This window comes from Macaca thibetana, chromosome 7, assembly GCF_024542745.1.
Source record: "Macaca thibetana thibetana isolate TM-01 chromosome 7, ASM2454274v1, whole genome shotgun sequence".
Lineage (NCBI taxonomy): Eukaryota > Metazoa > Chordata > Mammalia > Primates > Cercopithecidae > Macaca > Macaca thibetana.
Window position 1 is genome coordinate 37,056,304 of NC_065584.1, and position 14,071 is coordinate 37,070,374.

At 38.3% G+C, this 14,071-nt stretch overlaps 1 pseudogene across 1 annotated transcript in view; it reads left to right on the plus strand.

Moving 5' to 3' along the window:
* Positions 1-14,071, plus strand: part of LOC126958787 (60S ribosomal protein L22-like) — a 40,554-nt pseudogene that overhangs the window by 6,504 nt on the left and 19,979 nt on the right. Inside the window, exon 2 of the transcript XR_007727296.1 lies at positions 1,131-1,227. The product of XR_007727296.1 is annotated as a 60S ribosomal protein L22-like (transcript). The remainder of the gene's footprint in view (positions 1-1,130; positions 1,228-14,071) is intronic.

Consider the following 14,071-nt stretch of genomic DNA (forward strand, 5'->3'; position numbering starts at 1 on the left):
GCCTGCCCCACTTCTGGATCTTGTTTCTGCTTTTTGGAGCCTTTGACTCTTCTGCTACCCACTGGTCTTGGAAGACCGGAGGCCCCTTTCTCTCCACACGCACTCTGGAGCTTGCGTACCTTCTAAACAGATGGCTTGTGCTGCTTTGTCTCTTCCTTCAGCTCAATTTCTTGAGCATATGTGAGACATGTATTTGAATATCTTTTGTACTAAGCTAAGCTCTTCAGGGTTTAGTCACATGATAACCAAATCAAAGCTATTTTGGGGATGTTTTTCTAATTGCATCAAACTTAAAATTTACCTGACAAAATTATAGCATTTTCATTATCAGTTGTTATCCATATTCAATCTTCAAATATTCCTCTACGGGAAAGCAGGAGATTTTTGAGTACTGTGTGTCCAGATGTAGCTAATGTGAGATTCATATTTTCATTCATTCTACCTTCTGCCCACAACCCCAACCCAACAACAGATTTCTCTATGATTCCAAAGTCTGGTTCAGCCTGACCTTATTTAGAAAAATAAGCCCTCTCTACCTATCTCCATTGTCTCCTACCACCCAATCCATTCTCTGACTGCCTCATCTCCAGTATCAATTGAAGCCCTCCTTGGGGCCATGATATCATTTATTTGGATCAGCTGCCAACCTTCCTTAGGACACTCTTCTTTCCCCTGTTCCATGTGGTCGGGTGGAACTGTCAATCATGGTGTCCTCTAGCTCCCTGCACTGCCCCTGTCACCCCGCCACTTGCTAGTACCTATTCCAGGCTTAAGCCCATCGTGTTACTCTATCTTCCTACGCCATAGTGATTGCTTTCAGGGAGAAGCACATGGACAATCAGAGTTTTCTCTGAGATTTATATATATAGACATTCTTTTATACTCATTAAAACATAGTTTATTAATTTATTCTTAACTTTGTATTATGGACAAATTTAAACTATACACAAAAAAGAGTGGCATAATGAATCTTTAAGAACCTATCACCCAGCTTACACAGTTATCAACAACCAATGTTTATTGCCATATGTTTAGTTTTCCAGATGTACTATTCTTATATCTCTATGCCTTTGTACTTACCGTTTCCTATGTGTTTCATGTTTCTGTATTTCTCATTTGCTTGCTCTTAGAATATTAGGTCTTCCAGTCAAAGTCACCCAGATTTGCCAAAAGAGCTGGCACAAATGTCACTTCCACTATGAAGTCCCACTGACTTCCATATACAAGGTTGGTGTTCATTCTGCTATGTTCCGGTAGCTCCCTTTTCATGCTTTTATACTGCATAGCACTTATTTATTCAACATTCATTCAACAAACTTCTATTGAAATATTTCACTGTTTTAGGTGTTGGGGATCAATGAATAAAAAAGGCAAAAATTGTCACCTTTGTAGAATGAGGGAAGACTGAAAATAAACATCATAAATAAATAAATAACATAGGCTGTTAGAATGTGATAATTGCAGTGGGAAAATAGCTTAAGTGGAATTGGGTGTGTGTGTATGTCTTCACATTTTAAATAAGGAAAATAAGATAAGCCATACTCATTACACTGCATAATGGTTATCTGCTTGTTTTTTTGTCTCTACAACTAGACTGTAGCTATTTCAAAGCAGGGATTGTGTCTTACTCTTTTTGTAGCCAAGCACTTAGTATATATATTAGCAAGCATTCTGTAATGGTTGTGGAATAAATGGAAAAAACAGAAGAATACAAGACACCAACTCTAAATACTGTTGGTGTCAAGGAAGGTTTTTTTTTGTTTGTTTTTTGTTTTGTTTTTTTGAAATGGAGTTTCACCCTGTCACCCCAGGCTGCAGTGCAGGAATGCCATCACTGTAACCTCCACGTCCCGGGTTCAAGTGGTCCTCCCACCTCAGCCTCACAAGTAGTTGGGATTACAGGCATGTGCCAGTATGCCTGGCTAATTTTTGTATCTTTAGTAGAGATGAGGTGTTGCCATGTTGGCCAAACTCCTGACCTCAAGTGACCCACCTGCCTCTGCCTCCCAAAGTGCTGGGATTACAGGTGTGAGCCACTGCACCTGGTCTTTTTAATTTTTTTTAAGGATAGTATAGGTACATGGGAAAAAATTCAAACAGTACTCTACATAATGGAATATATGTTAAAAATACTACGTGTTCCTTCACCCCTGGCCCCAGCCTTCCAAAATCCTTCCCAATGGCATCCACTCTTACTTGTTTTTTATGTATCACTCCAGAGATAGAGATTATCTGTCTCTCTAGCTTTCAATGTAATATATCTTCAATAATAAGTATTATCTTGGAAATCACTATATTTCAGTATACAGAACTGCTACATTTTAAAATATAGCTAGATAGTATGTGTTTTTATGAGTGCATCAGAATGTATTTCATCAGGCCTCAGTCGATGGGTATTTAAGTAGTAAAAAAGATGTTTTGGTGAACCACTTAACTAGTTGAAAAGTTAGGTTGCAGTGTGACTCTGATGCATCGAATCTTTCATATTTAACTAAGTCAGTAGCTTACCTGTTGGGGAGAAGGCCAGTCTCTACACCTCTGTGTGTATCACTTAATTTCACCCATACCCATGAGGTTGTTATTCCGAGGCTCAACTTAGAAGAAGTTCGAGGTTTTCAGAGGTTCTGTAATTTAACCAAGGTCACATAGCTTGGAAGCAGGTCTGCCTTACCCCAAAGACCATGCTTTTTGCCTCCCTTAGAGTTTTTGGTATTCCTGAAATAAAGAGGATCTCTGCAGAATGCCTGGTGGATGCTCCTGGATGATCTTTGATTCTTTCTAATCTGAAGATGCTCCAACACTGTGCCACCCTCTGCTATCCATTCCCTGTCTTTTTCTGTTGGCTTTATGTCCTGGTTGACCTCTGTACCAATTGGGCTCTTCACCCTCTTATTGAGGGTCAGCTTTGGCAAAAGGGAGGCACCAACGTGAGACTGGAGGATGAGAGAAGAGAAATTAACATTTTATTCCCACTTTCTCCCTGCTTTGACACCAAGGTTTTGGCAGGGGTCAATTTGTGTCACTATTATAACTGGGTGGGAGGGGGGCCTTCCTCCTTGGGTCTACCTCTTAATGGGTTCTGGTAATACAATTTATTTCTCCCTTCCCTTCCCTTTCCCTCCCCTCCCCTTCCCTCCTCTTCCCTTTCCTTCCTTTTTTTTTTTTTTTTTTTCCTAAATATCTTCCCTCTCTTGCTAGTCTCTGGATACTTCACTATTCTTTCTTGGTTTCTTTAACCATGCCCACACTTCTATAAATAGTCTTTGTATTAAAAGCCTCTTCAGATGAACCATTCATTAGTTAGATTTTTGTCTTCTGTCATAATCCTATTATAAATACTATTTTAAGATATAATCTCTTCCAGGAGAACTTTAAAGACCTGATGCTATAAGGTTCAGTGACATTAATCTCTAATGGTAAAATTTCAGGCTAACTGAGGGTAATTGGAACTTTTAACTCTCAAATTCTATCTACTTGGCAGCAGCCTATTTGGCCAAGTGCTAAGACTGGCTCTGCTGTTGGTTATATGTAGTTTTTTTGGTTATTGTCTTGTTCTTCATAACTTTATATGAAACTCTGATCCTATAACCTTGGGTTTCCATTAGCAGGCATTTAACATTTTAGCAGTCTTTTTTAAATCCCCCAATCCCGCCAATCACACTACTTTTTTTCCTACGGAATTGCTAGAGAGATACTTTAGTTATCTATAGCTGTGTAACACATTATCCCCAAACTTAGCAGCTTAAAATATCATTTATCATTTTCAAACAATCTCACGGTCTCTGTGGGAGTCTCTTAGTTGCATAGTTTTGGTTAAAGTTATTTTAAGATGTTGCAGTCCAGTTGTTGGTCAGGACTAACGTTATCTGAAGGCTCCACTAGAAGAGATTCCAGCTCCAGCCTCAGTCACATAATTGTTGGCAAGCCTCTGTTCCTTGCTGGCTATTGGCTGAACATCTTGGCATCTTGATGATCTTCTGCATCATAGGCCCTGAGTGTCCTCACAATATGGTACCCAGCTTCCCCCAGAGCAAGAGATCTAAGAGATCCATAATCTTTTAAAACTGAGTCTTAGAAATGATATATCATCACTTCTGATGTACAGTTGACCCTTGAAGAATGCGGGGGGCAGTTAGGTGTGCTGACCTCTGTGCAGTCAAAAATCCTCATACAATTTTTGACTCCCCCAAAACTTAACTAAAAGCCTACTGTTGAACAGAAGCTTTATGATAACACATAAACAGTTGATTAACACATCTTTTTTGTTATATGTTTTACATACTGTATTCTTACAGTAAAGTAAGCTACAGAAAAGCTAATGTTACTAAGGAAATTGCAAGGAAAATATATTTACTATTCATTAAGTAGAAGTGGATTATCATAAAGGCCTTCATCCTTACCATCTTTATACTGAGTAAGCTGAGGAGGAGGAAGAAGAGGTGTTGGTCTTGCTGTCTCAGGGGTGGCAGAGGAGGAAGTGGTGGAGGAGGTGGAAAGGAGGTGAGAAAGGCAGACACACTTGGTGTCATTCTGTGGAAATACATCATAATTTTTATCTGACATTTTTCCTTTTCTGTTTCTCTAAAAATGTTTCCTTGTGGCACCAATCCTTCTTCAACCATTTGCTTTAGTTTTAGTGCCCATATCATAGAAGGGTCCATATGATGAAAGAAGTCAAAGACAGTCTTGAACAATTGGAAACCTGCCAGATTTTCTAATGTCAATTAATTTTCTGGCACCGCTTCTTCTACTATGTCTTCTTCCTCATCATCTAGCACTGGTTTGGAAGCACTCAGCTCCATCAAGTCATCTTTATTAATTCCTCTGGTTTGGTATTTAATCGCTCTTGAATTTCTCTGAGATCCATATCTTGAAACTCTTTATCCATTACTTTTTTTTTTTTTTTTTTTTTTTTTTTGCCATACCCACAATCTCTTTTCATGATTTCCTCAATTGGCTCTGTTGTAATTCTCGTGAAGTCATGCACAGCATCTGGACACAATTTTCTCCAGCAGAAATTTATTGTTCCAGGCTTGGTAACTTTCACAGCTTTTTCTGTAACACTGATGACATCTGCAATGGTGTAATTCTTCTAGACTTTCATGATGTTCTCTCCGTTGGGGATTTCTTCCTCAGCACTAACAATCCTTTCCATAGAGTACCATATTTAATAAGCTTTAAAGGTCCTTATGACCCCCTTATCTAGAGGCTAAATTAGCAACATTGTGTGTGGGGGCAAGTAGACCACTTCAACACCTTTAGTGTTGAACTCATAGGGTTCTGAGTGGCCAGAGGCAATGTCCAATATCAAAAGAACTTTAAAAGGCAGTCCATTACTGGCAAGGTGCTTTCTGACTTCAGGGACAAAGCATCAGTGGACCCAATCCAGAAAAAGGGTTCTCATTATCCAGGCCTTCCTATCAACCAAAAGACTGGCAGCTGGTGTTATCTTTTCAAGGCTCAGGGGTTAGCAGGTTTATAGGTAAGGGCAGTTATGATTATAAACCCATCTACATTTCCATAAAACAGTAGAGTTAGCCTGTCCCTTCCTGCCTTAAATTATTGTGCTCACTTCCCTTCCTTATTAATAAATGTCCTTTGTGGCATTTAATTTTTAAATAGGGCAATTTTATCTGCATTAAAAACCCATTCAGGCAAATATCCTTTCTCCTCAATGATTTTTATTTCTTTCTGGTTTTTGTTTTGTTTTGTTTTGTTTTGTTTGAGACAGAGTCTAACTCTGTCGCCCAGGCTGGAGTGCAGCGGCGAGATCTCGGCTCACTGCAAGCTCTGCCTCCCTGGTTCACACCATTCTCCTACCTCAGCCTCCCAAGTAGCTGGGACGATAATTTTAAAAATTACCCGCCACCACGCCCGGATAATTTTTGTTTGTATTTTTAGTATAGATGGGGTTTCACCGTATTAGCCAGGATGATCTCCATTTCCTGACCTTGTGATCTGCCTGCCTTGGCCTCCCAAAGTGCTGGGATTACAGGCGTGAGCCACCGCGCCCGGCCAGTATGAGTGCCACATTCATAATGACATAAATTCATCTAGTACTTTGTGACTTATTAAGCATTTTAGCCTCATTTAGATCCTTACAGTACTACCTCAATGTGTAAGGCGAGGCATTTTGTTTTGTTTTGTTTTGAGATGGAGTCTCCCTCTGTCGCCAGGCTGGAGTGCAGTGGCGCGATCTCTTCTCACTGCAACCTCCGCCTCCCCGGTTCAAGCGATTCTTCTGCCTCAGCCTCCAGATTAGCTGGGACTACAGGCGCCCGCCACCACGGCCCGCTAATTTTTTGTGTTTTTAGTAGAGACGGGGTTTCACCGTGTTAGCCAGGATGGTCTTGATCTCCTGACCTCGTGATCCGCCCGCCTCAGCCTCCCAAAGTGCTGGGATTACAGGCGTGAGCCACGGCGCCCAACCCTCCTCAATGATTTTCTTAATGGCATCTGGGAACTCATCTGCTGCTTCTTGGTCGGCAGAAGCTGCTGCTTCTATATTGACCTTCTTTTAAGTCAAATACCTCTTTGTAAAATCATCAAACCATCTTTTGCTGACATTAAATTTTCCACCTTTAGATCCTTCACCTTCCTTTTGATTTAAGTTGTCATATAATGACTGCACTTTTGCCGGCTGGGGGTGGTGGCTCACGCCTATAGTCCTAGCACTTTGGGAGGCCAAGGCAGGCGGATCCTCTGAGGTCAGGAGTTTGAGACCCGCCTGGTCAACAGGGTGAAACCCCATCTCTACTAAAAACACAGAAAAATTAGCTGGGTATGGTGGCAGATGCCAGGGATCCCAGCTACTTGGGAGGCTGAGGCAGGCGAATCGCTTGAACCCAGGTGGTGGAGGTTGCAGTGAGCCAAGACCATGCCACTGTACTCCAGCATGGGTGACAGAGCAAGACTCCCTCTCAAAAAAAAAAAAGGACTGCACTTTTTTCTTGAATCACATTAGAGTTGATAGGTACACCTTTCTTATAGCAACCCTACTCCCATATAAAAGCTGGTTTTGTTGTTGTTGTTGTCGTTTTTGAGACAGAGTCTCACTTTGTCACCCAGGCTGGAGTGCGGTGGCATGATCTTGGCTCACTGCAACCTCCAATTCCCGGGTTCAAGCAATTCTCGTGCCTCAGCCTCCCAAGTAGCTGGGATTACAGACACACACCACCACACCCAGATAATTTTTGTATTTTTAGTAGAGACGGGTTTTGTCATGTTGGCCAGGCTGGTCTCGAACTCCTGACCTCAAGTGATCTGCCCACCTTGGCTTCCCAACGTGCTGGGATTACAGGCGTGAGCCACCGTGCCTGGCCTAAAAGCTGCATTTTAAATATGAGACAAAAAGCTATTTCACCAAAATGCTGGTATAGGTGCAGTTGTGGCTTTGCCCATTTCCTTTCCTTTTCTTTTTTCTTTTTTTTTTTCTCTCTCTCTCTTTTTTTTTTTTTTTTTTTTTTTTGCAGTGTTCCTTATGCTGAATTCTTTTATTGTGAAATGGTGGGCAACTGCAGCTGCACACCTCAATCTACCATGCATATCAAGCAATGTAACTTTTTCCTGTAATGTCATGCCTTTTCTCTTGTTCTCAGGAGCACTTCTAGCATCACTAGTATCACTTCATATGGGTCCCATAGTGTTATTCAATGTTTATGATATTGCACTAAACAAGATGAAAAATACTTAAGAACCATGAGAGTCACTTTTTATTATGATACACAATTTACTGAAGGAGGAACTGCTCAAAAGGAGATGATTAGAGTGTTTTAAGTGACTACTTGTAACGCTTGAGCTCACCACAATAACGAGAGAAGGTGGCTACAAAACTATTACAGTAGTATGGTTTGTACTATTAATTTTACACATTTCTGATTTCATATTGCATCTTTTCATTTGTTTACATTTCTCTCCACTAAGAATGGTGCCATGCACAGTCTATAAGTGTTTATGTGCATTTTGATAAATTTTAACTTTTAATAATGGACTTGTATTTTATGGTAGTAAATGATAAAATAGACCAGTATTTACATATACTTATGCATTCATGATGTAGCTAACTTTTTTTTTTATATATTTCTAGGCTATGTAGTTTGTCTGCAATTTTTGCAGATCTCCAAAAACTTTTCCAATATACTTACTGAAAAAAACTGTGTGTAAGTGGATCCATGCAGTTTATTATAATTTATTTTCATTTTTATTTTTTGAGACAGGGTCTGGCTCTGTCACCCAGGCTGTAGTGCAGTGGCATCTTGGCTCACTGCTGCCTCTTCTCCTGGGCTCAAGCAATCCTCCCACCTCAACCTCCCCAGTAGCTGGGACTATAGGTGTGTGCTACCACTAATTTTTGTGGGTTTTTGTTTTTTGTTTTGTAGAGATGGGGTTTTGCAATGTTGCCCAGGCTAGTCTCAAACTCCTGGGCTCAAGCGATCCTCCCACCTCCACCTTCCAAGGTGCTAGGATTACAGATGTGAGCGACCACACCCCATCCCTATGCAGTTTAAACCTGTCTTGTTCAAGGGTCAACTGTATTCTATTGGTTACACCAACTAAATCTGGTGCAAGTGGTAGACCACATAACGTGTGAATACCAGGAGGTGAGAAATACTGAAGAGAGATTTTAGAGGCTGGCTACCTCAAAAGAGAAGTAAACGTTATATTTTTTATTGCACTTAGCCACATGCCAGAGCTTAAGAGGCCATTTGTGTAATATCAAAAGAAAAAATAAAGTTGACCATTGATCACAATAATGTATACAAGTACACATTTTTATTACAAAGGTCAAGACATTGGAAGGAATTTAGAGCTCAAAGCTCTTTAGGCTTTTTGTTTTTCTGTAAATTTAACTTCTTACTTTTAAAGTAGAGCAACATTTTTAAGATGTTAAAATATCATTGGCTCCTGGAAAATTTCTTTGAAGCTACTCTGATGATAAGAAGGGTTCATAAGATTGTTCTGTCAACCACTACCAAGTAGCTGGGATTACTGGGAGGCACCTCCATGCCCAGCTAATTTTTGTATTTTTAGTAGAGACGGGGTTTCACCATGTTGGCCAGGCTGGTCTCGAACTCCTGACCTCGTGATCCACCCACCTCGGCCTCCTAAAGTGCTGGGATTACAGGTATGAACCACCGCGCCCGGCCCTGAATAATATTTTATTGTATGTAATACTTTTGCTTATCTGTTCATCTGTTGATGGACATTTGGATTGCTTTCACCTTTTGGCTATTGTAAATAGTGCTGTTGTGAACATGGGGGTACAAATAGCTCTTCAAGACTTTGCTTTCAGTTGTTTTGGATTTATACCTAGAAGCTGGAGTGTTGGATCATGTGATAGTTTTATTTTTAATTTGGTGAGGAAAATCCGTACTGTTTGCCATAGTGGTTGCACCATTTTACAATCCACCAACAGTGCACAAGTGTTCCAGTTTCTCCACATCCTTATCAACATTTGTTATTTTCTGAGGTTTTGTTTGTTTGTTTGTTTTTGGCTAGTAGCCATCTTATTGGGTGCTCAGTAATATCTCATTGTGGTTTTGATTTGCTTTTCTCAGATAAGCAGTGATGTTGAGCATCTTTTCATATGCTTGCTGGTCATTTTTATGTCATCTTCAGAGAAACATCTATCCAAGTCCTTTGCCCATTTTTAAGTTGAGTTATTTGATGTTTTGTTGTTGAGCTGTAGGAGTTCTTTATATATTTTGGCAGTTAAGCCCTAATTAGATAATATGATTTGTAAATATTTAATCTCATTTTATAGATATCCTTTTCACTATGTTGATTCTGACCTTTGATGCACAAAAGTTAAGTTTGATGTAATCCCAACTGTCTATTTTTGCTTTAGTTATCTGTGCTTTGGTGGTCATAATTCAGAAATTATTGCCAAGACTAATGTTAAGAGATTTTTCCCTATGTTTTCTTCCAAGAGTTTTATAGTTTTAGATCTCATGTTTAAATTTTTAATCCATTTGAGTTAATTTTTGTATATAGTGTGAGACAGGTTTCCAACTTCATTCTTTTGCATGTGGATATCCAGTTTTCCCATCACCATTTGTTGAAGACTGTCATTTCCCCATTGAGTGGTTTTGTCAGTCTTGTCAAAGATCATTTGATCGTATACATGAGAGTTTATTTCTGGGCTTCATATTCTATTTCATTGTTTTGTCTGTCTTTGTGTCAATACCACACTGTTTTGATAGTATGTTTGGAAATCAGAAAGTTTAAGTTCTCCATATTTGTTCTTTTTCAATTTTTGTTGTTGTTGTTGTTGTTATTTGAGGTCTCTTGAGATTCCCTATGAATTTTAGGGTGGATTTTTCCATTTCTACAAAAAAAAAGCCATTAGGATTTGATAGCGTTTGCATTGAAGCTGTACATTGATTTGGATAGTAGGAACATCTAAATAATATTAAGTCTTCCAACCCATGAACAAGAAATGCCTTTCTATTTATTTCTATCTTCTTTACTCTTTTCAGCAATGTTTTATAGTTTTTAGTGTACAAGTTTTTCACCTTCTTAGTTCGCTTTATTCCTAAATATTTTATTGTTTTTGACGCTGTTATAAATTGAATTGTTTTCTTAATTTCCTTTTCGAATTGTTCATTGTTAGTGTATAGAAATGCAACTGACTTTTATGTGTTAATTTTGTATCTTGCAATGTTGCTAAATTTATTGATTAGTTTTAATATATTTTCTGTCTCTCTCTCTCTCTCTCTCTCTCTCTCTCTGTCTCTGTGTGTGTGTGTATGTGTATATTCCTTAGAGTTTTCTATGTATAAAATTATGTCATCTGTGAACAGAGGTAATTTTACTTCTTCCTTTCTAATTTTGATACATTTTATTTATTTTTCTTACCTAATTGCTTTGGCTAGGATTTCCAATCTGTATTGAATAGAAGTGGAGAGAGTAGAAATCCTTGTCTTGTTCCTGATCTTAGAGGAAAAGCTTTCAGTATTTCACCACTGAGTATGATTTAGCTGTGGGCTTTTCATAAATGATCTTTGTTTTGTTGAGGCAGTTTCCTTCTATTCCTAGTTTGTTGAGTTTTGTTTTTTAATCATGAAAGTATATAGAATTTTGTCAAATGCTTTTTCTGCATTGAGATGATCATGTGTTTTTCCCCTTTCCTTCTGTTAATGTGGTGTATTACATGAGTTGATTTTTATATGTTGGAATATTCTTATATTTCAGAAATAAATCCCACTGGCCTATGGTGTGAATTTTTTTTAACATCTGACTGAATGCAGTTTGCTAGTATTCTCTTGAGGATTTTTGCATTAATATTCATCCAGGATATTGGTCTATAGTTTTCTTTTCTGGTGACTTTTTTTTTTTTGGCTTTGGTTGCAGGGGTAATGCTAGCCTTATAGCCTCATAGAATGAGCTTGGAAGTATTCCTCATCTGCCATTTCTTAGAAGAATTTCAGAAGAAGTGGTGTTAATTCTTTAAATGTCTGGTAGAATTCTCTAGTGAAGCCCTCTAATCCTATACATTTCTTTGTTTAGAGGTTTTTGATCACGAATTCAACATCTTCTTATTGATCTTTCATATTACCTATTTCTTCATGATTCAGTCTTGGTAGGTTGTGTCTTTCTAGGAATTTATCCCTAGATTATCCAATCTGTTGGTGAAAATTGTTCATAGTATTATCTTATAATTCCTTTCATTTCTGTCATATTGGTTGTAATGTACCCCCTTTCAAAAATTTTGTTATATGAGTCTTCTCTTTTTTTTTTTTTTTTTTGAGTAAATCTAGCTAATGGCCTGTCCATTTTGTTTATCTTTTCAAATGCGAATTCTTAGTTGTATTGATTTTTCCTATTGTTCCTCTATTTACTTTGTTTACCTCTGCTCTAATCATATTATTTGTTCCTTGTCATAGCTTTGGGTTTAGTTCTTCTTTTTCTAGTTTCTGAACTGTAAAGTTAGATTGTTGATTTGAGATCTTTATTCTTTTTTAATATACACATTTACAGCTATAAACTTCTGTTGTGCTGGACCCATATTGATTCCATTGATTCATATTGATTCACAGAGGTTGAAGAAAAGACTAGAGACAGCAAACAAGACATAGGGTTTGTTGGGGACTTACATACATGGTGGTCCAGGACCAGTGAGCTAGACAGGCAAACCAGTCCCATTTGTAAAAAGCATGCATGTTATGCCACATTTTCATTTAGCAACCTCCACTTAACAACCTCCACTTGGCAACCTCCATTTAACCCAAAACAAAGGACCTTGATCCCCTGTACAGCCTACATTCGAAGGGATGACCAGGGGTTTGGATGTTCTTCATAGTTAAGGAGTGAATTTCCAGGTTGGCCACTCCTGAATTCCTTAGCTTGAAACTCTGAACACACATTCTTCCTAGACCATAGGGTCATTCTCAGGGTATGCTTGAGTTATTGCTGTCACATGTGTCTGCCATACAACTTCCCTCTTAGCACTGTTTTCACTGCATCCTGTAAGTTTTTGTATGTTGTGTTTTCATTTGCAGTTTTCTCAAGGTATTTTCTAATTCCTCTTCTGATTTATTTTTTTGGCACATTGGTTGTTTAAGAGTGTGTTGTTTAATTTCCACGCATTTGTACATTTATGTTTTTTTTTTTGTTGTTGTTGTTTTTACAGTTATCAATGTGAATGTCCTTTTTTTTTCTTTGGGTCTTGCTGTGTCACCCAGGCTGGAGTGCAGTGGCAAGATCTCAGCTCACTGCAACCTCTGCCTCCCAGGATCAAGTGATCCTCCTGCCTTAGCCTCTTGAGTATAGTCATATATACTATAGGGACTAGAGGCATGTATCACCATGCCCAGCTAACTTTTGTATTTTTGGTAAAGACAGGGTTTCACCATGTTGCCCAGGCTGGTTTTAAACTCCTGGACTCAAGCAATCCTCCTTTCTCGGCCTCCCAAAGTACTGGGATTACAGGTATGAGCCACCATGCCTGGCTGAAAACATTCTTTGTGTGATATCAATGTTATTGAATTTGCTAAAACTTGTTCTGTGGCCTGATATATAGTCTCTGCTGGAGAATGTTCCACGTGCATGCAAGAAGCATTTATATCCTACTGTTGTTGGATGGAGTGTTCTGCTTCTATCTGTTAGGTTCAATTGGTCTATAGTGTTGTTCAAGTCCTCTTATTGATGTTATTTGGTTGTTCTATTCATTATGAAAGTGACCTTTCTCCTTTTAATTCTGCCAAGTTTTGCTTCATATGTTTAGGAGCTCTGATGTTTGGTACGTAAATATTTGTAAGTTATATCTTCTTAGTGAATTGGCCATTTTATCATTACATAATGCGCTTCTTTGCCTCTTGTAACAGTCTTTGATTTAAAGTCTATTTGGTCTGATATTAGTATAGCCACTGTTGCTCTACTTTGATTATCATTTGCATAGAATATCTTTTCTCATCCTTTCACCCTCAACCTCTGCATGTCCTTAGATCTAAAGTGAGTCTCCTGTAGATAGCAAATAGTTGGATCCTATTTTTAAAAACTGATGTAATCAATTTCTGTTTCTTGATTGGGGAATTTAACCCATTTACATTTAAAGTAATTACCTATAGGGAAGGAGTTGTTATTGCCATTTTGTTCATTGTTTTGTGTATGTCTTATAGCTTTTTTCTTCCTCATTTCCTCTGTTATTGTCTTCCTTTATATTTCATTTTTTTGGTAGCAAAATGATTGGATTTACTTCTCATTTTCTTCTGTGTATATTCTGTAGTTTTTTGTGGTTACCATTGCAGTTACATAAGACATCTCAAAGTGATAGCCTTCCACTTTAAATTGATAACAGCTTAACTTCATTGCGGACAAAATTCTGCTCCTTTACAGCCCTACTCTCCCCAGATATTACTGATGTCACATATTACTTCTTTATATGTTGTATACTCATTAACACAGATCTATTTTTTAAATATTTCTTTCATTAATATTTCAGGCACAAAAATTATAACAGTATAGGTTTGTATATTTGTCTATATACTACCCTTACTAGAGAACCTTCTATTTTCATAGGGCTTTGTGTTGCTCTCTACATTTCAACTTTAAGGACTCCCTTTAGTATTTC